This window comes from Dermochelys coriacea, chromosome 27, assembly GCF_009764565.3.
Source record: "Dermochelys coriacea isolate rDerCor1 chromosome 27, rDerCor1.pri.v4, whole genome shotgun sequence".
Lineage (NCBI taxonomy): Eukaryota > Metazoa > Chordata > Testudines > Dermochelyidae > Dermochelys > Dermochelys coriacea.
In genome coordinates this window covers 3,365,034-3,386,991 of record NC_050094.1, presented here as the reverse complement: position 1 = coordinate 3,386,991, position 21,958 = coordinate 3,365,034, and the positions used below count along the sequence as shown (strand labels likewise).

The window sequence follows — 21,958 nt, the reverse complement described above, 5'->3', positions numbered from 1 at the left end:
TCTTTTTTTTAACGGTTATAGTCAGATGATCCTGCTGATCATCAGCTTGTGGGGTCCTTGGCAGCGGAAGAGGGAGAGTGGCCTCTTGTGGGGGGAGATGTGGCCCCTGCTGCAGATTCCCTCTCACCTGCCGACTCTGATGGTCCTGCTTGGGAGATAGCCTTGGGGGCAGGCATAGAGCTAAAGCTAAGCACAAGGCTGGAGCGTAGCTGCTTCCCTTCAGTTCTGGATCAGGTTTCCTCTTGGGGGGCAGGGGCAGTGCTGCTCCTCTGCCCCATTTCCTCCCCCCCCCGGGGAAAATTCAGTGGGAGGAGCTGGCTGAGGAGCAGGGTTTTTGGGGGGGGTTTGTATGGGGGGGTTATTGGTGCTGTCCCTCCCCTAGAGGAGCCCATTGTGGAGGAGTCTGCCTGTGTCCTTAACATCTGTCCCCGCAGTTGGTGCCAAGACTGAGATTTCTGCTTCGCCAGTGGGGCAGGCTCTGTGAGTGGGGATCTCTCAGACTGTTTGGGAGCAATCAGGGCTCTGGGTCTAGCTGACCTATGTGGGGGTGACCATCTCCTTAGTCTGGGCGTTGAAGCTATTATGGTGACACCTCTCTTCCTCCTCCTGCCCTTGATCCTGCCCTCCCCTGGATGCGCCACTCAAACCTGGTCTCTGCCCAGTAAATGACGGCGCAGGCCTTTCAGCCGTTGAGCCCGTTGTTTTAGCGGCATTGGCTGGCACCAAGCAGTGAGGTGCCAGGCATTCTGAGATGTCCTCCTCTAAGGCGGAGCAGCTCGGTCCCAAGCCCGTTCAAGATCTAGGGTCCAGGGCTTTCCAAGGGGATTGGTGATGCTGGATTCATGGGCTCTGGGCCTGTTGAGGTGGCACCAGCTCCCAGCCCTGAGCCCCTTTAACTCAGCACTTGGGGCAAGAATGAAGGGTCTGTTAGTTCTGGTGAGCCTAGCATAGTGGTGTTGCAGACACTGCAGCCCTGAGCGGGGTTCTAGACGTATGCTCTCCATCAATGACCAGTAGCTGGACCAGGGGAGCAGTGCCGGGGACTGGAGGTAATTAGACCCAGACAGGACCCCAGGAGTGAAGTCAACGCCTGCGAGGAAGAGTGAGCTTGCCTAGGAGTTGGGACTTATATAGGGGACCAAGGGGCAAGGGACTGGAAGAGACTACAGCCAAGCCCAGGCTGAGGGTCAACTAACTAGTGGCCACCACCAACATCCTCAGAGGGATTCTTGACGATTGTGCCTTGGTGGGTGTTTGGCACAACTGGCACCCAGACAATGCCACCTCCTTCAGCTTTGTCTGGGTGGAATTGCGCCAATAACAGTTGGACAGAATTTACATTTCATGCTTTTAACATGGGCCTGTTCCTCTGACATTCGGCTGACCCCCTACTCAGACTATCATTTAGTTTTTGTGAAGGTTGCTCTTATACCTAAGTGGTTGGGGCTGGCTTATTGGCATTTTAATAACAGCCTGTTGGATGATGTGGGCTCTGTGGAGTCCTTGTAGGAATTTTAGCTGACTTGGCAAGGGAAGTAGTATGCCTTTCCCTCAGCATGGACAAGCTCCAGGCCACTGATGGCCATTTGGCCCATGGTACTTTTGTCTGGTTGTGTATCCAACTCCTTCAGGAGGCGGATCACAGCTCCCACTTCTGTGCCCTGGAGAAGAAGATGGGTGCTAAAAAATACCTGTTTTCTGTCAGAGGACAGTTCCTCTCTTACAGATCTGGAGAAGATGCAAGAAAGGGCTAGGGCTTTCTATGCTGACCGTTTCTCCCTGGATCTGAAGGCAGTGCTTGTGGGGTCCTGCCAGATAAACTCCCAATGGTGAGCATGGATGATTAGGACTGGCTGGAGTGTCCTCTCACTCTGGCTGAGTTCTCAGAAGCCCTCCATCTGATGCCCACTAACAAACGCTTGGGCATCGACAGGCTGACTGTGGAGTTCTACTGCACGTTCTGGGAGGTCCCTGGCCTGGACCTTGCTACCGTTTGGGCTTTGTCCCCAGAAGTTGGTCTCTACTGTCATGTAGGCAGGCTGTGTTCAACCAGCTACCAAAAAGGGGGGACCTCTGCAAATTGAGGAATTGGCACCCTGTATCACTCTCCAGCACAGTTTATAAGGTTGTAGCTAAAGCCATCTTGCTGCAGCTGAAGTCTCTTCGGGCAGATATGATCCACCCCGACCAGGCATACGCTCTTCTGGGCTGGACTATTTCTGACAACCTTTATCTGATCTGGAACCTTATCTGGATAGCATGTAGAGTTGGTCTGTCTCTTGCCCTGCTGTCCTTTGATTAGGAAAAAGCATTTGACAAGGTGGATCACTGTTCTCTCATGGGAATCCTGCTGTTAAACCCCCAATGGGTTGGAAGAGAAGCCAGGAAATAGTTCCCCCTTCCTCCTTACTACGGGTACCCCTTGGTCTGTATCTGATCACTGGTAGCAATCCCTTTCCTCACCCCAAGACCTTCCTGTCAGAGGAAGAGTACTAGGCAATTACTGGGGTACAAACAACAATAAGATTTATTACAAATAACTTGGTGGTTAATACACAAATTGGCATAAAGCCAGGACACCAAAACTGTAAGTGGGTTAACAAGATAAACGGGTAAAACTTTATATAACCATTTCACAGGGATACCAGGAAGGGATCAGGATGCCACAACAGGATCAGGACCACAGCTGGAACCGGAACGGAAGAGGACAACAACCAGGAACACAACAGACTGGACGATGAAGATTAGGAACAGGATCAGGACCACACTTGGGAACAGGTGAGTTGATCTTCTTTCTTGATGTTATTCTGCAGATACTGGGCTGCCTCTGGGAGGGACAGCACACTTCACAGGGTGTGCTGGGCTTTTATGCTCTCCTGTTACTAGGCAGGCTATTCACAAGTCACATGACACAATTTTCCCACTCTTACAGAAAAAGGGCGGTTATTGATGAACAAGAAGGGGGTCAAACACGGAGGGCAAACAACCACTTATACAAAACAAAATGGTGAAAGCTAAAAAGAAGCCTTACACTGTGGGCATTTGGCTTCAGTCCCCATTTTGTGAAGTTCTTCCAGGTACTGGAAGCCTTTGCAGAGTGTATGGTCAAGCTCAACTGGACCTGGTTCGACCTGTCAGCTTTGGCCAGGGAGTGTATCAGGGCTGCCTTCTGTCTGACCAGTTATATGCCATTGCCATCAAGTCCTTCCTTTGTCATCTTTGCAATCAGTTGGTGACTTGGCCTTGAGGATAGGACTGTTGGCGTATGCTGATGACGTGCTCCTCATGGCCCAGGACCCGGAAGACCTTCTGCTCATAGTCTTTCCAAACAATCCACTCAGCAGCCTCTTCTGCCCAGCTGGGTTGAGAACTCTGATGGTTGGGGATGGGTGACACGTGGGTTCCCTCCCACCTGCTCTCCACACTGTCCATTGCGTATGGGTTTGCTGCTTTATCTGGGCATTTACCCGTTTGCCATCAATCCCTCCCCACTGTATAATTAGGCCAACTTGGAGGCCATGGTAATTGACCAGTTGTGGGCATGGGTGTGGCCTTTCCCTTTGGAGGAGGGCATTGGTCATCAACTAGTTGGTCCTGTCTATGCTTTGGCATTGGTTCAACAACCTTAGCCTGCCCCCAGGTACCCTGGCCAATCTCCAGAGGAGGGTCCTGGAGTTTTTTTGGCTGGGGAAACACTGGGTCTCTGCAAGTGTCCTGAGCCTCCCTCTTAAAGAGTGAGGGCAGGGCCTAGTTTGCATTCACAGCCAGGTCCTTACATTCCACCTTCAGCCCCTGCAGAAGCTCCTTTATAGTGCCTGTAGTCTGGAATGGAGCTGGTGAGGGGATGCCTTCCTCTGCCTTGGATGAGCTCCCTGGTTGAGTCTATACAACCGTCACTTGTCTTGGGACTTACCTATGGGTAAAAGTTGATATGGCTGCCCTCTCTCAGGGCTGTTTCGCCTAGCAGTAAGAGCCAATAGGGCTGCCCTGTTCAGCAGGGCTGTGTGGCCTATTGCCCAGAGTCAGTCTAACAGCCCTTTCTCAGGCTGCGTGGTCCAGCGGCCAGAGTCAGTATAATGGCCCTCTTCAGTAGGGCTGTTTGGCCTGGCAGCCGGTTGGAGGATTGTGCCACCGCCTGGGGCGGGGCAGGGGGTTGGCCCTGCCCTCCCTTCTCAATGGGGTCCCAGTTCAGGGCCCTGTCAGGGAATCCGCCCGAAGTGCACTGACCCCACGTGGCACAATAACTGGTCCCCATGAGCTACTTCCTACCATGTTCCTGATGCGGCGTCCCCAAGGTCTCTGTTCTCCTGCAGCTCTGAAACTCCTTGGGCATCATTCAGAGTGTCAGTGTCCCTGGTTTCCGCCATCTGGGGCTTCCGTGGTTCCTCGGCTGGAGCTCGCTGCGTGCGTGCGTGCGTGCATGCGTCCTCCCTCTTCGGTGGTCAGCCCTGAATGAGCCGAGCTGCTACCTTTTATATCTAGTCTCCAGCCAGAGTATGCCCAGTAGGGCTGCAGGGGCATGGTCTCCTCGGCCCAGAGAGTAGAGTTAACCCTCATGGTACCAGTGCGAGGCAAGTGCACCCTGTCACAAGAGGTAGTTAAGCACCCAGATTAGACAAACACCTGTCAGTGATGGTCTAGATAATACTTAGTCCAGCCTTTGTGTGGGGGACTGGAACAGTTGTCCTATCAAGGTCCCTTCCAGTCCTACATTTCTATGATTCATGGTCCAGCAAGCTCCTGAGCCTGCTCTTTTAAAATTCTTGGATGCAAGTTATCTGGATCTGCTGATTTAAAAATGTCTAACTTTCCTAGGTTCTGTTTAACATTGTAGCAGAGTCCTCGGTGGGAGAACTTGATCACACCCAGTTATCTAGACTGGGTGGTTCCAACATAGGCCCCACTTCCTTACTGTTTGCAAGGGAGGCTCTTCCGTTTGTGGGCCTCCTTAAGTCTCTGCAGGTGGGGAATTAAAATTTAAGTCACAAATCCCAGTGCAGTCACAAACATCCTCCAGAGATACTAGTGGAACGGAAACCATTAACATTACCATATGATGAGACTGTATCATCATTTCCCCCCCAAGTATAGAACAATATTGTTAAACGCTTCTGTCTTTTCTGCATTATTATTGATAATTCTATCATTTCCATTTAGCAATGTACAAATACCATGTCCGGATTTTTTGTGTTCCTTATATATTTAAAAAATTCTTGATTGTCTTTAACTCTGCTGGTCATAGATTTCTCTTTTAAAAAAAAAAAAAAAAAAAAAAAGAAAAGGAGGACTTGTGGCACCTTACAGACTAACAAATTTATTTGAGCATAAGCTTTTGAGAGTTACAGCTCACTTGTCCCTTGGCTCCCCTTATCAAATTTCCACATTTCCTAACTTTTGATTTATATTCATTGCTATGAACCTCCCCTTTCTTCCATTTATTGTATATATCTTTTTATTTTTTATAGCTGCCTTCATTTCACCTCTAAACCAGGTCAGTTTTTTTAACCAGCATGGCCTTCTTCCTCAGCTATGGTGTTGTGGCTTTTGAGGCATCTAGTAAGGTGTTCTTAAATTATTCCCACTTATCATTCATACTTTTTTTCTGGTTAAATTCTTCCTCCTGGCTGATTTGGCTCATAATTGGTTTCAGCTTTATGAAATTGGCCCTATTAAAGCACCAAGTATATATATTACAGGTCTGGACTTTGTTTTGCTTTACATTATAAATCTGATCAAGTCATGATCACTTGTACCTAAGCTACCATTAATTTTTAGTTCTGTGATCATTTCTCTTTAGCTAAAAGAAAAGGAGTACTTGTGGCACCTTAGAGACTAACAAATTTATTAGAGCATAAACTTTCGTGATGCATCCGATGAAGTGAGCTGTAGCTCACGAAAGCTTATGCTCTAATAAATTTGTTAATCTCTAAGGTGCCACAAGTACTCCTTTTCTTTTTGCGAATACAGACTAACACGGCTGCTACTCTGAAACCTTTCTCTTTAGCTGTTATTCTAATAAAGAATTCCCACATATTGACTTCAGTGCATTTTGAGTTAGGGAATTGTCATCTATAACATCTGATAGTTCTAAGGATGTTTTAATATTGGCAGCATGACACCTCCAGTATATGTTACTTACATTGAAATCCCCCATGCTCATGCAGCATTTCTTCGTACACGTAGGTAGGTACATAAGTAGCCGGTCAACCTGATTCCTATGTGATGTGGTTGTCTGTAGCAGACACCAACTGATACCCCGTATTGTGCTTTTTTTCTGTTAGAACCTAGATCTGTAAGCATTTAAGATCATATTCTTCCAAGTTATCAGTGAGTTGGAAACAGGTAATGCCATTTTTGACATAGAGTGCTACTTACCCGCCCCTTTTGCCCATTCTGTCATTCCTAAATATAATAATCAATTTTTAGCATTTCAGATGTGCAAATCATCCCACCAAGTAATATCAACTAGATCAAATTTATACTCATACATGAGCAATTCCAAATCCTCTTGTATGTTACCCAGTCTCCTAGCATTGGTGTACAGTCAATTAAATAATTTCTTCTCATCAACTCCTTTGGGTCCTTGTTTAATTTTGTTCTCAACATCTTGATCTTGTGCTGAGTGCTCATATCTTCCCTCTTTTTACCCTCCCATTTTGCAATTAGTTTAATCCTCTCCTGTCCATTTTAGCCACCCTTCTCCTGTGGTGGACCTCATTCAAACTATACAGCAGCATCTCCCCAGAGAAGGTAGACAAAACCACAAAATCAAAACCCCCCTCTCTACAATACTTATGTAGCCAGCTGTTCAATTCCAGAATCGTTTGCCTTCTGTTTTCCTTTGCTCATGGTCCAGGAAGGATCTCAGAGAAGATTGTGTGGACGTTCTTTTTCTTCAGTATGTTTCCGAGTTCCATGAAGTCATCTAATTTCAGTGGGGAATCCCACATTGCAGTGTCCTTAGGGCTGATAAGAACCATCATCAATGGATCCTTGCCCGTCGACTTCAGAAGCTTATGCAGTCATAGAGTGATGTCTCATGTTTTAGCTCCAGTACATCATACTGTTGTTTGTCTGGCCCTTGTAGAATATTCTTTCAATTCTTCTGAGTATTGAGTCTCAGACAAGGATTGTCTGTTTTCCTAGGATGGTTGGAGAACTCTTTGGAGAGAAGCTTGATTTTCTTACAGGTTGGGATGAACTGCCATCCATGTGTTTTTCCCACACATCTCTCCCTTGGACCGGCAGGATATTGACAGGTATTTTCTAAAGTTTCCACATTGAGGACCTGGTATCTATTGGAAACTTCTAGCTGCGTGGATTTCCTCCCAATCCTCTTCACTCTGCTGCCCATAGCCTGCCCATCCTCATCTGTCTCCAGTCATGCAGAATGCTGTCGTGACCTCTTGCCTCTGGTGGTTACAAACTACCAGGCCTCCTCTCTGATTTCCACTCTTTCTGATTCCTTGGTGGCCAGTTCCATTCTTACTCAAACCTGGAGTACTGATGTTTCCTGAACCTGTCTGTCTAAGAACTCCTAAAGCTTCTTTGTTTCTCAGCAGTGTCCTTACTTGCCCCTCGAATCCAAGAATCTTCTCCTTTGGCACAGCCACCAATTTGCACTTCAAGCATATGAAATCCTTCATGCATATGAAATGTCTTCAGGGAGGAAAAAGAACATGGTTCATCCACTGCAGCTCACCACCACTGTTCCATCACTGGTCATCCTAATATCACACATAGTGCTGAATCTAGAAGAAAAGCCTCTCGCATTCCCTCTCTCAACTCCCTCCAAAACTCTGCTGTTGGCTGCCTCTGTTCGCAGCTTTGGAATTTGCCTAGCAAGTGACTTTTTATACTAGTTCTTCCCTGTGTCACTCAGCTCAGTTCTGCCCCTCACCACCAGGGAGCGATTAACCACTCAGAAACTCAAATGGCTGGGCTGATCTGAACTCCAAGAGTTAGAGCCTCCTGGCCTTTAGCAAGGCACCCTGCTTACTGAGCCCAAACACAGAGTACAAACAGTCAACCAAACTGCACTGCTCACCATGGCCTGCTATCTCCATGCACAGTCGGCAGCTAATCCCTCTGAAACTCTCTTTAGCAGCTCTTAAGTTCGCTTAGCAAATGACTTTTTATACCAAATACTAATGAAATGGATGCACAGCGCTTCTCCCTCCTCTGCGTTATAGTGAAACCAGCCTTTTGTTTCTATTCATAGACAGGGAGAACCTGTCTGTTGTAAAGTTCCTTCTTTACCTTCAAATGGGTTCGACTGTTTACATTGGTAAACAAAACTGATGATTTTCCACTGAAAGTCTTGATACTGAGCAAGGCAAAACTGGGCAGGGTGACAACTCCCTCCTGCCTGAACAGGCGGCCCTCACTGAGACATATTATCCCCTGGTGACTAACAGCATATTTCTAATATAATTACATTGTTTCTTAAATATTACCCATACATACATCTTGCAATGGTTTGAATTGTGAAAAGTTACGAGCTTTCTGTAGATGACTTACATTATTATTCTTTATGGATAAATATCCTGTAAGACGTGTTTGGAATGGTGAGCTTGTCAGTCTGAGGTGAGAGTCATTTGCATAGAACAGGGGACCCTTTGCCAAGGAGCCTCTGTGTCACACAATGAAGTTAAGGTTTAAAGAGTTAGTGGTTTGATTAGTTTATGGGCTTTTTTACATTAAAAAACCAACTGAAGTTAAATTGCAGCGTATTTTCTTAAATGATCTTTTGTAATACTAGCAGGCCGGTTCCTCAGCCAGTGTATGTTGTCACAGCTAGACTGACCACAAGGGAGCTAAGCTCATCATATGCCAGCTGAGGATCCATCCCAGTCTGGTCTGTATCCTCCACAGATGTTCCCAAAACTTTCAGAAACAGCACCAAGCCTCAGCTGAAGTTAATGATGCCAAAACACAACGAGAGTAAATAAATGAGATATCACCTGTCCTCACAGATGCCAACTTTCTGATTCCCTGGGGGTGCTCCACCCCTCACTCTATCCCAGGCCCCGCCACCACTCCATCCCTTCCCCTAAGGCCCCACCCCTGCCCCTCCTCTTCCCACCCCTGCTCCCTGTTAGTTACCTCTTCCTGTCCCGTTCTGCCTCCTCCTCTGAGCATGCCTCGCCATAGGGATCTGGTGCCTCTTCGTACTGGGGGGGGCCACAATCTAAAGGGGAGGTCACATGACATGTACCCGCACCCAGCCCGGGGCCACTGTGCTCTCTCCGCCCCACGTTACTTGCAGGGGGAGGCACTCTGTCCTCCCGCTGTGCCTGGCCCCCCACCCCAGAATGGTCCACCGCTCTCCCAGGTGGGGGGAAGTCGCTTCTAATGCTGGCCCCTCCCCGGTCACTGCTCTGCAGCCCAGCAGTTGCCTGAGAGAGCCTAGATGGGGAGGAGGTGACTCCCGCTCCCCGCCCAGAGTAGGTTGCCAGGGATCGTGGTTGAGTGAGCCAGAAACGTGTCAGGGAGGAGTGCGGAGCTCTGGCTCGCTCATCCATGGTCCCTGGTAGCCAAGCTTGGGCAGGGAGAGGAATCCACCTCCTCCACAGCTAGGCTGTCTCAGGCAGCCGCCACACTGCAGAGCAGTGTTCCAGCGGCTGGAAGGGGCTGGTCTCACCCCTTCTGCTACTGGCCCCCCCGTCCCTTCCAGTCAGCCTCTGGGGAGTCGTCCCCCCCGACGCATCGCCCAGCCCCATCCTCGTTCCGCCTCTTCCTGCTCCTACTCCCCCTTCTCCCCCCCCAGCACCTCCTGCATATCGCTGAACAGCTGATCCGCGGTGGGCGGGTGGTGCTGGGAGGAAGGAATAGGAGGGGCCCGCTGGTGGGTGCTGAGCCCCCACTATTTTTTTTCCATGGGTGCTCCAGCCCCAGAGAACCCACAGTGTCGGCGCCTATGCCTGTCCTGATTTACAGTCCATGTTTCTGCTGAGAGAAGCGAGGCTCTACACTCAACGCAATGGCATTTCTCTAAATAAAGGGCTGGTTCTAGTGTGCAGAATCCATTTAGTTACTAATGTGCCAACTGTTCCATTCTCTGACATGTATCATCAACAGAACTGCCAGTTAAGTGCTAAATCCAAGATTTTTATAGCAAACATTGATGTAAGAAGCAAGCAGGATTCACTTTGGAATTTCAGGTACATGTAGCAGGAGTTAGAAAGCTCAGATTTGTTTTAAGACAGAGAATTTGGCCTGGAAGTTGCAAAGGAGGGAATAAGTGGATCAGTTTTACAAAGGGTCATTATCCTGAATTGCTACACTAATAAGTAAAGTTAAACCTGCTGAAGTCAAATCCAGTCTCCTCATGGATCCGTCTTTTCTGTTCCTAGCTGATCCATCAAATTCTGAACAGTAACACAACAGGCCAGGTGCAGTTCTTTGGAAAAAGAACCAATCCCAAGTGTTCCAAAATCAGGAATCAAGCCTCCCAGAATCAAGATACTGGCTCAAAATGCATGAGATAAACAAAACAAAAACAAAAATTAATAATATGTTGGGTTCTCTTTACTTGCCTTCCAGTGTCAGAGCCTTTCAGTCACACTCAAGTCACACTTTAAAACTTTTCTCTGAAAACCACAAGGGCTAGAAACTCACTTAAAAAAACCAAAGAAACAAAAAACCCCCATACCAACCAAAAAACAAAACAAAATCCCACCCCAAAACCAAAAAACTTAAAAACAACCCTGAGATTCTCCCATAGTCACATGCTTCTAGGAGCTGTGGCTTTAAGAAAATCGCCAGATAAGTTGGCAGCACTGTAATGTTTTTCTGCTTTTCTTTTGTGGAGAAACTGTTTTTTCTGAAGGCAAGCTGGTATGCTTGTTAGACTTTGAGAGACAAGGTAGGCGAGCTAATATCTTTATTGGCCCAGCTTCTGTTGGTCAAAGAGACAAGCGTTCGAGCTACACAGAGCTCTTTTTTAGGTCTCTGGAGGCTAGACATTGAGTCCTTCCAGGGAGAGCCTGTCAGCAAATTGGCTCATTTAGCCACAACAGCCAGGTGCATGGAGGGTAAAGAGGAGTTTTGTTCAAGGAAAGCCCTTGTATTGTAAACAGGATAAAAGGGGATGGAAAGAACCACTTATCACTGTCTAATACATCCCCAGGTCATTCCTGTGCTAGCTCCTAGTGGAGGAAAAGGATTTCATGTTAACAGGTCTTGTTAACTCCAAGGCCAAAGGTTGGGATTTTCTGATTGTTGAGCAACCAACAGCCGTAATGTGCCTTGAGAAGAGCTGCTCAAACTCTCCGTTAGCTCTGCATTGCCCCCTAATCAGAGCTGCAGCTAAAGTCTCAATGGCACCCATAAGGAAATCCAACTCTTGGCAAAGTCACCTTTGTCTTGCTACTATTTCAGGATGTGTCCCCAATCCACAGTCAGCAGAGCATGGCAGGGGCAGAAGAGGCTTGTTCATGCCCTGCCCGGCCTCGCCCCATAGGAATCTTTCTGAAGAGAAGAACTTGTTACTCTGTTAGGATCAGACCCCAATAATAGGGCTGTTTTTCTAACCCCAGTCCCCAACACGCTGACAGCGAGACACGTATATGCACACACCCACACAGGCACTCTCTTGCACTCTCACCGTTCTCAGGGTTTCTAGGAGATGAGCGTGCCTCCTTAATACTAATAACTGTGGAGCTTTGAAAACAAGGAATGCCAAACCTCAGGGCATGCTGAAGGAACGAGAAATGTAGATGAGTGCTTGATAGAGACTCATCACTCAATCCAGCTCCAGGCTATGGGACCTGCATGTCCGAACTTTGACAGGCTCTCTTTTACATAAGCCAGACCTCACAGAGCGCCTCACAGCACTTTGGGAGCATTGGGGGAGGGAGCGAGTCAGAAAAAGAAAACATGAGAAGAAAGTCAGAGGCTTATCCATCAAGATCCTTCAAATGCTGGGCAGCATGCTGATCTCAAACCCGCCTGAGCACTGACCTTTGTAAAGGTACATGGCACCTCCTCCCTTCTCTGAATGAAGCACATTTCCTCAGTAATGTGTCTGGGAGGTGGCAGTAAGATTGGCTGCCAGCTAGGGCTGCCATGCCCACCAGTTTGTAGGCAGTTTGCCATCGTGCAAGAGACAGCAAAGGGGCGGGGCATGGGTGGGGACTGGTATGTCTAAGGAGACATGGGCTCATGCACCATCCTCCTTAGGCCAACAAGATGTTTAGCTACATGCTCCCCTCTTCAACCTCCCTGCTGCCACTAGCCCGGAGTAATATGGCAGCCATGCAGCCATGCTCAGTAATGCAGGATCAAGGTACCTAGTGTCCAGGCTGTCCCACTAATCACTTCTCACCTGGCCCTTAGAGGCAGTGGTTAAAGTAACTCAACAGTCATCACCCCAGTCAGAGGAGGGGAGCTCTTGGACAGTTCTGCTGCTCTCCAGAGCTGGAGATAGCAGGGCAAGTGACTTGAACCCTGCCTGTGAATGCAGCACTTTGCTCTCATTTGGGCAGGATCCAGCCCTTGTTATAAGCTCTTTTGACCTACCGCTGTGAGATGGAATTCCACATCAAACCCTCCCCATGATGGTGTTAATCAGCAGAACTAGGAGTGGATCAAACAGACAAAAGGCATTTCAGGGGCTTTGGAGATTCTTTGCAGTGAAGCTGGCATCCAACCTGGTTAGTCTGGACTTGGTTTGCACCAAAGGCCGGAATTTTCAAAAATGCTCAGCACCCACAATTGGAGCTAGATTTTGAAAACAGCTCAGCACCTGTTGTGGGGAGGGTACACAGCATCACATCACCATCACAGCACCCGTGTAGGCAGTAGAACAAGTGGTCAGATTCCCCAGAGAACAGTCTGAATAAAAGTGTCACAATGGGAATTGCTGGGACCAAGATTCCTGAAAATCTGTTCTTTGTTGTAGCGCTCACTACTTGAAAATGTGACCCCCACATTTCCATTAACCTGACTAGTTCCTCTCATGAGCAGTCCAACCCTGCTCTGCCAGCAGATTTGCTGATGTGTTCCTCAGGCGGAATTTTTGTCCCAATAACAATGTTACACTAACCTGGTGCCTTTCATCTGAGGACCTCAGGCTGCTCTGCAAAAGTGTATACTATTATCCCCATGATACAGAGGAGGAAACTGATCAGAGAGAGGCTGAGCTGCCCACAATCATACAATAAAGCAATAACAGAGTGAGGACTAGAAACCAGGGCCTCCATGGTCAGAACGGGGGAGTCATAGAATCATAGAATCATAGAATATCAGGGTTGGAAGGGACCCCAGAAGGTCATCTAGTCCAACCCCCTGCTCAAAGCAGGACCAAGTCCCAGTTAAATCATCCTAGCCAGGGCTTTGTCAAGCCTGACCTTAAAAACCTCTAAGGAAGGAGATTCTACCACCTCCCTAGGTAACGCATTCCAGTGTTTCACCACCCTCTTAGTGAAAAAGTTTTTCCTAATATCCAATCTAAACCTCCCTCATTGCAACTTGAGACCATTACTCCTCGTTCTGTCGTCTGCTACCATTGAGAACAGTCTAGAGCCATCCTCTTTGAAACCCCCTTTCAGGTAGTTGAAACCAGCTATCAAATCCCCCCTCATTCTTCTCTTCTGCAGACTAAACAATCCCAGCTCCCTCAGCCTCTCCTCGTAAGTCATGTGCTCTAGACCCCTAATCATTTTTGTTGCCCTTCGCTGTACTCTTTCCAATTTATCCACATCCTTCTTGTAGTGTGGGGCCCAAAACTGGACACAGTACTCCAGATGAGGCCTCACCAGTGTCGAATAGAGGGGAACGATCACGTCCCTGGATCTGCTCGCTATGCCCCTACTTATACATCCCAAAATGCCATTGGCCTTCTTGGCAACAAGGGCACACTGCTGACTCATATCCAGCTTCTCGTCCACTGTCACCCCTAGGTCCTTTTCCGCAGAACTGCTGCCGAGCCATTCGGTCCCTAGTCTGTAGCGGTGCATTGGATTCTTCCGTCCTAAGTGCAGGACCCTGCACTTATCCTTATTGAACCTCATTAGATTTCTTTTGGCCCAATCTTCCAATTTGTCTAGGTCCTTCTCTATCCTATCCCTCCCCTCCAGCGTATCTACCACTCCTCCCAGTTTAGTATCATCCGCAAATTTGCTGAGAGTGCAATCCACACCATCCTCCAGATCATTTATGAAGATATTGAACAAAACGGGCCCCAGGACCGACCCCTGGGGCACTCCACTTGACACCGGCTGCCAACTAGACATGGAGCCATTGATCACTACCCGTTGAGCCCGACAATCTAGCCAGCTTTCTACCCACCTTATAGTGCATTCATCCAGCCCATACTTCCTTAACTTGCTGACAAGAATGCTGTGGGAGACCGTGTCAAAAGCTTTGCTAAAGTCAAGAAACAATACATCCACTGCTTTCCCTTCATCCACAGAACCAGTAATCTCATCATAAAAGGCGATTAGATTAGTCAGGCATGACCTTCCCTTGGTGAATTCATGCTGACTGTTCCTGATCACTTTCCTCTCCTCTAAGTGCTTCAGGATTGATTCTTTGAGGACCTGCTCCATGATTTTTCCAGGGACTGAGGTGAGGCTGACCGGCCTGTAGTTCCCAGGATCCTCCTTCTTCCCTTTTTTAAAGATGGGCACTACATTAGCCTTTTTCCAGTCATCCGGGACTTCCCCCGTTCGCCACAAGTTTTCAAAGATAATGGCCAAGGGCTCTGCAATCACAGCCGCCAATTCCCTCAGCACTCTCGGATGCAATTCGTCCGGCCCCATGGACTTGTGCACGTCCAGCTTTTCTAAATAGTCCCTAACCACCTCTATCTCTACAGAGGGCTGGCCATCTCTTCCCCATTTTGTGATGCCCAGCACAGCAGTCTGGGAGCTGACCTTGTTAGTGAAAACAGAGGCAAAAAAAGCATTGAGTACATTAGCTTTTTCCACATCCTCTGTCACTAGCTTGCCTCCCTCATTCAGTAAGGGGCCCACACTTTCCTTGGCTTTCTTCTTGTTGCCAACATACCTGAAGAAACCCTTCTTGTTACTCTTGACATCTCTTGCTAGCTGCAGCTCCAGGTGCGATTTGGCCCTCCTGATATCTTTCCTACATGCCCGAGCAATATTTTTATACTCTTCCCTGGTCATATGTTATCCCACCAAGTCTCTGTTATTCCAATCACGTCATAATTCCTTGACATCACCAGGACCTCCAGTTCTCCCTGCTTGTTTCCAAGGCTTTGTGCATTTGTATATAAGCACTTGAGATAACCTGTTGATCGTGATGTGACGTGATTGGAATAACAGAGACTTGGTGGGATAACTCACATGACTGGAGTACAGTCATGGATGGTTATAAACTGTTCAGGAAGGACAGGCAGGGCAGAAAAGGTGGGGGAGTAGCACTGTATGTAAGGGAGCAGTATGACTGCTCAGAGCTCCGGTACGAAACTGTGGAAAAACCTGAGTGTCTCTGGATTAAGTTTAGAAGTGTGTGCAACAAGAGTGATGTCATGGTGGGAGTCTGCTATAGACCACCGGACCAGGGGGATGAGGTGGATGAGGCTTTCTTCCGGCAACTCACGGAAGCTACTAGATCGCATGCCCTGATTCTCATGGGTGACTTTAATTTTCCTGATATCTGCTGGGAGAGCAATACAGCGGTGCATAGACAATCCAGGAAGTTTTTGGAAAGCGTAGGGGACAATTTCCTGGTGCAAGTGCTAGGGGAGCCAACTAGGGGGAGCGCTTTTCTTGACCTGCTGCTCACAAACCGGGTAGAATTAGTGGGGGAAGCAAAAGTGGATGGGAATCTGGGAGGCAGTGACCATGAGTTGGTTGAGTTCAGGATCCTGACGCAGGGAAGAAAGGTAAGCAGCAGGATACGGACCCTGGACTTCAGGAAAGCAGACTTTGACTCCCTCAGGGAACAGATGGCCAGGATCCCCTGGGGGACTAACATGAAAGGGAAGGGAGTCCAGGAGAGCTGGCTGTATTTCAAGGAATCCCTGTTGAGGTTACAGGGACAAACCATCCCGATGAGTCGAAAGAATAGTAAATATGGCAGGCGACCAGCTTGGCTTAATGGTGAAATCCTAGCGGATCTTAAACATAAAAAGAAGCTTACAAGAAGTGGAAGGTTGGACATATGACCAGGGAAGAGTATAAAAATATTGCTCGGGCATGTAGGAAAGATATCAGGAGGGCCAAATCGCACCTGGAGCTGCAGCTAGCAAGAGATGTCAAGAGTAACAAGAAGGGTTTCTTCAGGTATGTTGGCAACAAGAAGAAAGCCAAGGAAAGTGTGGGCCCCTTACTGAATGAGGGAGGCAAGCTAGTGACAGAGGATGTGGAAAAAGCTAATGTACTCAATGCTTTTTTTGCTTCTGTTTTCACTAACAAGGTCAGCTCCCAGACTGCTGTGCTGGGCAACACAAAATGGGGAAGAGATGGCCAGCCCTCTGTAGAGATAGAGGTGGTTAGGGACTATTTAGAAAAAGCTGGACGTGCACAAGTCCATGGGGCCGGACGAATTGCATCCGAGAGTGCTGAGGGAATTGGCGGCTGATTGCAGAGCCCTTGGCCATTATCTTTGAAAACTCGTGGCAAACGGGGGAAGTCCCGGATGACTGGAAAAAGGCTAATGTAGTGCCCATCTTTAAAAAAGGGAAGAAGGAGGATCCTGGGAACTACAGGCCGGTCAGCCTCACCTCAGTCCTGGAAAAATCATGGAGCAGGTCCTCAAAGAATCAATCCTGAAGCACTTAGAGGAGAGGAAAGTGATCAGGAACAGTCAGCATGGATTCACCAAGGGAAGGTCATGCTTGACTAATCTAATCGCCTTTTATGATGAGATTACTGGTTCTGTGGATGAAGGGAAAGCAGTGGATGTATTGTTTCTTGACTTTAGCAAAGCTTTTGACACGGTCTCCCACAGCATTCTGTCAGCAAGTTAGGAAGTATGGGCTGGATGAATGCACTATAAGGTGGGTAGAAAGCTGGCTAGATTGTTGGGCTCAACGGGTAGTGTGATCAATGGCTCCATGTCTAGTTGGCAGGCCGGTGTCAAGTGGAGTGCCCCAGGGGTCGGTCCTGGGGCCCGTTTTGTTCAATATCTTCATAAATGATCTGGAGGATGGTGTGGATTGCACTCTCAGCAAATTTGCGGATGATACTAAACTGGGAGGAGTGGTAGATACGCTGGAGGGGAGGGATAGGATACAGAAGGACCTAGACAAATTGGAGGATTGGGCCAAAAGAAATCTAATGAGGTTCAATAAGGATAAGTGCAGGGTGCTGCACTTAGGATGGAAGAATCCAATGCACCGCTACAGACTAGGGACCGAATGGCTCGGCAGCAGTTCTGCGGAAAAGGACCTAGGGGTGACAGTGGACGAGAAGCTGGATATGAGTCAGCAGTGTGCCCTTGTTGCCAAGAAGGCCAATGGCATTTTGGGATGTATAAGTAGGGGCATAGCGAGCAGATCGAGGGACGTGATCGTTCCCCTCTATTCGACACTGGTGAGGCCTCATCTGGAGTACTGTGTCCAGTTTTGGGCCCCACACTACAGGAAGGATGTGGATAAATTGGAAAGAGTACAACGAAGGGCAACGAAAATGATTAGGGGTCTAGAGCACATGACTTATGAGGAGAGGCTGAGGGAGCTGGGATTGTTTAGTCTGCAGAAGAGAAGAATGAGGGGGGATTTGATAGCTGCTTTCAACTACCTGAAAGGGGGTTTCAAAGAGGATGGCTCTAGACTGTTCTCAATGGTAGCAGATGACAGAACGAGGAGTAATGGTCTCAAGTTGCAATGGGGGAGGTTTAGATTGGATATTAGGAAAACTTTTCACTAAGAGGGTGGTGAAACACTGGAATGCGTTACCTAGGGAGGTGGTAGAATCTCCTTCCTTAGAGGTTTTTAAGGTCAGGCTTGACAAAGCCCTGGCTGGATGATTTAACTGGGACTTGGTCCTGCTTTGAGCAGGGGGTTGGACTAGATGACCTTCTGGGGTCCCTTCCAACCCTGATATTCTATGATTCTATGATTCTATGATCGCCCCTCATTCCCAGTATGAGGCAGGAGCCCTCCCCCTCACAGACATTCCTGCCTGTGCTTCTCCCGGTATCCCGCTTTCCCACTTACCTCAGGCTTTGGTCTCCTTCCCCCGGTGAACCTAGTTTAAAGCCCTCCTCACTAGGTTAAGCCAGCCTGCTGGCAAAGAGGTTCTCCCTCTTTCGTAAGATGGAGCCCGTCTCTGCCCAGCACTCCTCTTCATGGAACACCATCCCATGGTCAAAGAATCCAAAGCTTCTCTCCGACACACCTGCGTAGCCATTCGTTGACCTCCACGATTCGACGGTCCCTACCCAGGCCTTTTCCTTCCACGGGGAGGATGGACGAGAACACCACTTGCGCCTCCAACTCCTTTATCCTTCTTCCCAGAGCCACGTAGTCCGCAGTGATCCGCTCAAGGTCATTCTTGGCAGTATCATTGGTGCCCACGTGGAGAAGCAGGAAGGGGTAGCGATCCAAGGGCTTGATGAGTCTCGGCAGTCTCTCCGTCACATCACGAATCTTAGCCCCTGGCAAGCAGCAGACTTCTCGGTTTTCCCGGTCAAGGCGGCAGATAGATGACTCAGTCCCCCGGAGGAGAGAGTCCCCGACCACCACCACCCGCCTTCTCCTCTTGGGAGTGGTGGTCGTGGAACCCCCAACCTCAGGACATCGCATCTCATGCCTCCCAACCAGCGGAGTCTCCTTCTGCTTTCTCCCCCCAGACCTATCATCTGGTCCACTCTCCGCATTGGTACCTGTGGAGAGAACATGAAAGCGGTTAGTTACCTGTGTCTGTGTTACTGGAACCCGGACATTCCGCTTACCTCTTCTGGAGGTCACATGTTGCCAAGCTTCTTCACTGGCCTCTTGGCCCCTCTGTGCAACCTGGAGTGTTTTGGGGGACTCAATTGGAGATACCTTGAAGAAGCTGATTGTCAGAGGGAGGTGCTCAGCACTTTCTGAAATGCCCCCCTGTAGTTTCTAAAATTAGGAATCCAAACACTGAACCAGTCAAAATGACTTACTTTTGGAAGTCATAGGCCCGGCTCTTCTGGTGTCCCATTCAGCTCACTAAACAATGGTTTTTAGGACAAGTGTTGTCAAACTAATCCAGATCACACACAGCTGCTTTATTGCTTGACACAGGAACCAGATTTGAAAATCATGCCAACAAGTGTAGCCTAGTGGGCCAGCTTACCGCTATTATATTCACTGTTTTGCATTATATTCTGCTTTATTATATTCAGCAGTAATGCAAGGAACCTACAGGCTTGTATCCTGTAAGACACTGGCTTCAGCAGTTAGCATGAGGCTTAAGGCCTACGAACTTTAGCATAAATAAACTTAGGTAACTCATAAGTTTTGGGGAACTGGAAGTAGAGTGTAGGGCAGGGAATTTTGTCCATAATGATATCAGCCATCCACTGAACATGGACTGACACCAGCTTCTGGAAGGTTTTAGATGGAATATCTGACTGCAAGAGTGCCATGGCAACAAATTGACATATATGATAAAGGGGTGAAATCATAAATACACCAACCTATAGAAAAAGGACATCTTAACATTGGTAAGGGGAGGAAATACAAATAAGGAAGAGGGGAGAAACCACTCTTGAATATGCATTAGACATGGTAATGTCAGCATAACATATTATAAAAGTGGCATCCCAGGGCATTTGGGGAGAGCGATATAGCCCTTGGGAGGGGCCAGAATAATGATAACAGTGATGAGGAAGATAATGGCTAACATTTCAGGTTGTTCTGCAAGGGATGGTGGGAGTATGGATGTTCAGATGTACTTTCTGTATTACCTCTATCTACCTTACTGAGTTAGAGTGTGTGAGACTTTGCTAAATGTATTAATAAATTATTTATTTGTAAATCTAAAAGAGTTCCTATAGTGTGAATGTTGCACCTGTGCACATTGGGGTTTCCAACTATATAATAATTTTAATAATACTGGCCTGATCTTAGGACAAGAACCTGTGAACCCTCAAAATGATAACTGGGAATTTGTATTCATAATCTATAGATCAGGCTACACAGGGTATAATCCCTGTTCATTGGAGGATTCAGATATAAGGCAAAACCACAGGCGAGATGAAAAGACATCTCCTTGCATCACACTCACCCGGTGGTTCTCAACATGTTTACCACTGTGGGCTGCATATGCAGCTCTCTATGTGTTATATGGGCCACATCCACACAATATATACACTACCTGTATAGTCCTGAGGATGTCACATGGGCTGCAGCTATCTGCTGACTGGGCCACAAGCGGTTCACAGTCCGCGGGTTGAGAATCACTGCACTAACTTTTTGCTCCTCTGTTTGCAGCCTTCAACTACCTGAAGGGGGGTTCCAAAGAGGATGGAGCTCAGCTGTTCTCAGTGGTGGCAGATGACAGAACAAGGAACAATGGTCTCAAGTTGCAGGGGGGGAGGTCTAGATTGGATATTAGGAAAAACTATTTCACTAGGAGAGTGGTGAAGCACTGGAATGGGTTACCTAGGGAGGTGGTGGAATCTCCATCCTTAGAGGTTTTTAAGGTCCATCTTGACAAAGCCCTGGCTGGGATGATTTAGTTGGGATTGGTCCTGCTTTGAGCAGGGGGTTGGACTAGATGACCTCCTGAGGTCTCTTCCAATCCTAATCTTCTATGATCCTATGTTGTGAATCAGTACAGCTGCAGGACTCATGACTTTCACTTCTGCTCCCCATCACAGTCTTAACTTTCACTAATGTGCATAGACAATCCAGGAAGTTTTTGGAAAGCGTAGGGGACAATTTCCTGGTGCAAGTGCCTGTCTGTGTCAGGAAGTTCTCACAAAAAACATGCCCCAGCCCCTGGAGTGCCCAGGCTAGCATGCAAAATGACAGGCTAAGGGAGCAGAGCAGGAGCTGTCTAGAATGGAGGAGACCGTCGGAGCAAGAAGAGGAAAAAGAAGGGTGACTTTAGTTTAAGTTGGTCCAATTAAAGATATTACCTCACAACCTTGTATTTAGTTTAATTTGACATTTTAGGTTGCAGTCAGGGATACTGTACCAAGAGTCCATTACTGGAGAGTAGTCTAGAGATAGGATGATCACCTACCTCACTGACTCTCTGTGTGACTTTGGGCAAGTCATTTCACTCTCTTTGTGCCTCAGTTTCCGAATTTGTAAAAAAAAGATTACAAGACTTAATCTGTAATGTTTGCAGAATACTTCAAGATCCTAGGATTCAAGATGCCATGCAAGTGCAAAGGATAATGTGACCACTGATATACATAATATATTTGCTATGTATATCTCATTGGGGAGTTTCTCCCCTTGCAGTCCTAGCAGTAACCTCAACCATTCAAATCACTCACTTGCATTCTCTTCCTTCAGGGTGTCTAAAATTTTCCAGAACGGTTTCTTCTGGTGCAACCACATTAGGTTTTTAGCCAGCACATTGTGAAGCAACTATTCAAGTTAAGTGGCTCATAAAAAGGACACCTAACTCACAATGGAAGACGCCCTTCTACACTGAATGGACGGACCTGTGAACGTTCTGTCGGGTATAGGTAATGGCTTTTCCTGTGACTAAGCAAAATCACACAGGGATATGTGACTTGCCCATGTGACTCCAAACTCCATCTTTTACCTGTAATTTTCCACTAGCCATGCTGAGGGCTTTGTTTGAGACAATGGATTTCCTTCCCTCCACATGGCAGAAGCTATAAAAGGTGCTGAAAACATCTCCATTTTGCCTCTTTCCTGCTCAAGCTTCTGGACTATGGACTTATACTAATGGGTGCATTCTGTGACCCTGAGGACCTTCCAGTGATTTGGAAGCAACCAGAGACTTGACTTCAGCCAGCAGTTTATTCCATCACTGCTACAAGCCTGATCCAAGAACTTTGCAATTATTGTATGCATTTGATTTCT

At 47.7% G+C, this 21,958-nt stretch overlaps 1 long non-coding RNA gene across 3 annotated transcripts; it reads left to right on the top strand.

Annotated features, from left to right (window-relative positions):
* Positions 1-32: 32 nt before the first annotated feature.
* On the top strand, positions 33-21,754 carry LOC119849048. 3 transcript variants are annotated; one of them, XR_006277209.1, is made up of 4 exons: positions 33-1,829; positions 2,640-2,778; positions 10,081-10,163; positions 10,356-12,135. It is a non-coding gene; the product is annotated as an uncharacterized LOC119849048 (long non-coding RNA). The 3 variants fall into 3 exon arrangements; XR_005290398.2 differs by lacking the exons at positions 10,081-10,163; positions 10,356-12,135 and adding an exon at positions 21,419-21,754; XR_005290397.2 differs by lacking the exon at positions 10,081-10,163.
* Positions 21,755-21,958: the final 204 nt, after the last annotated feature.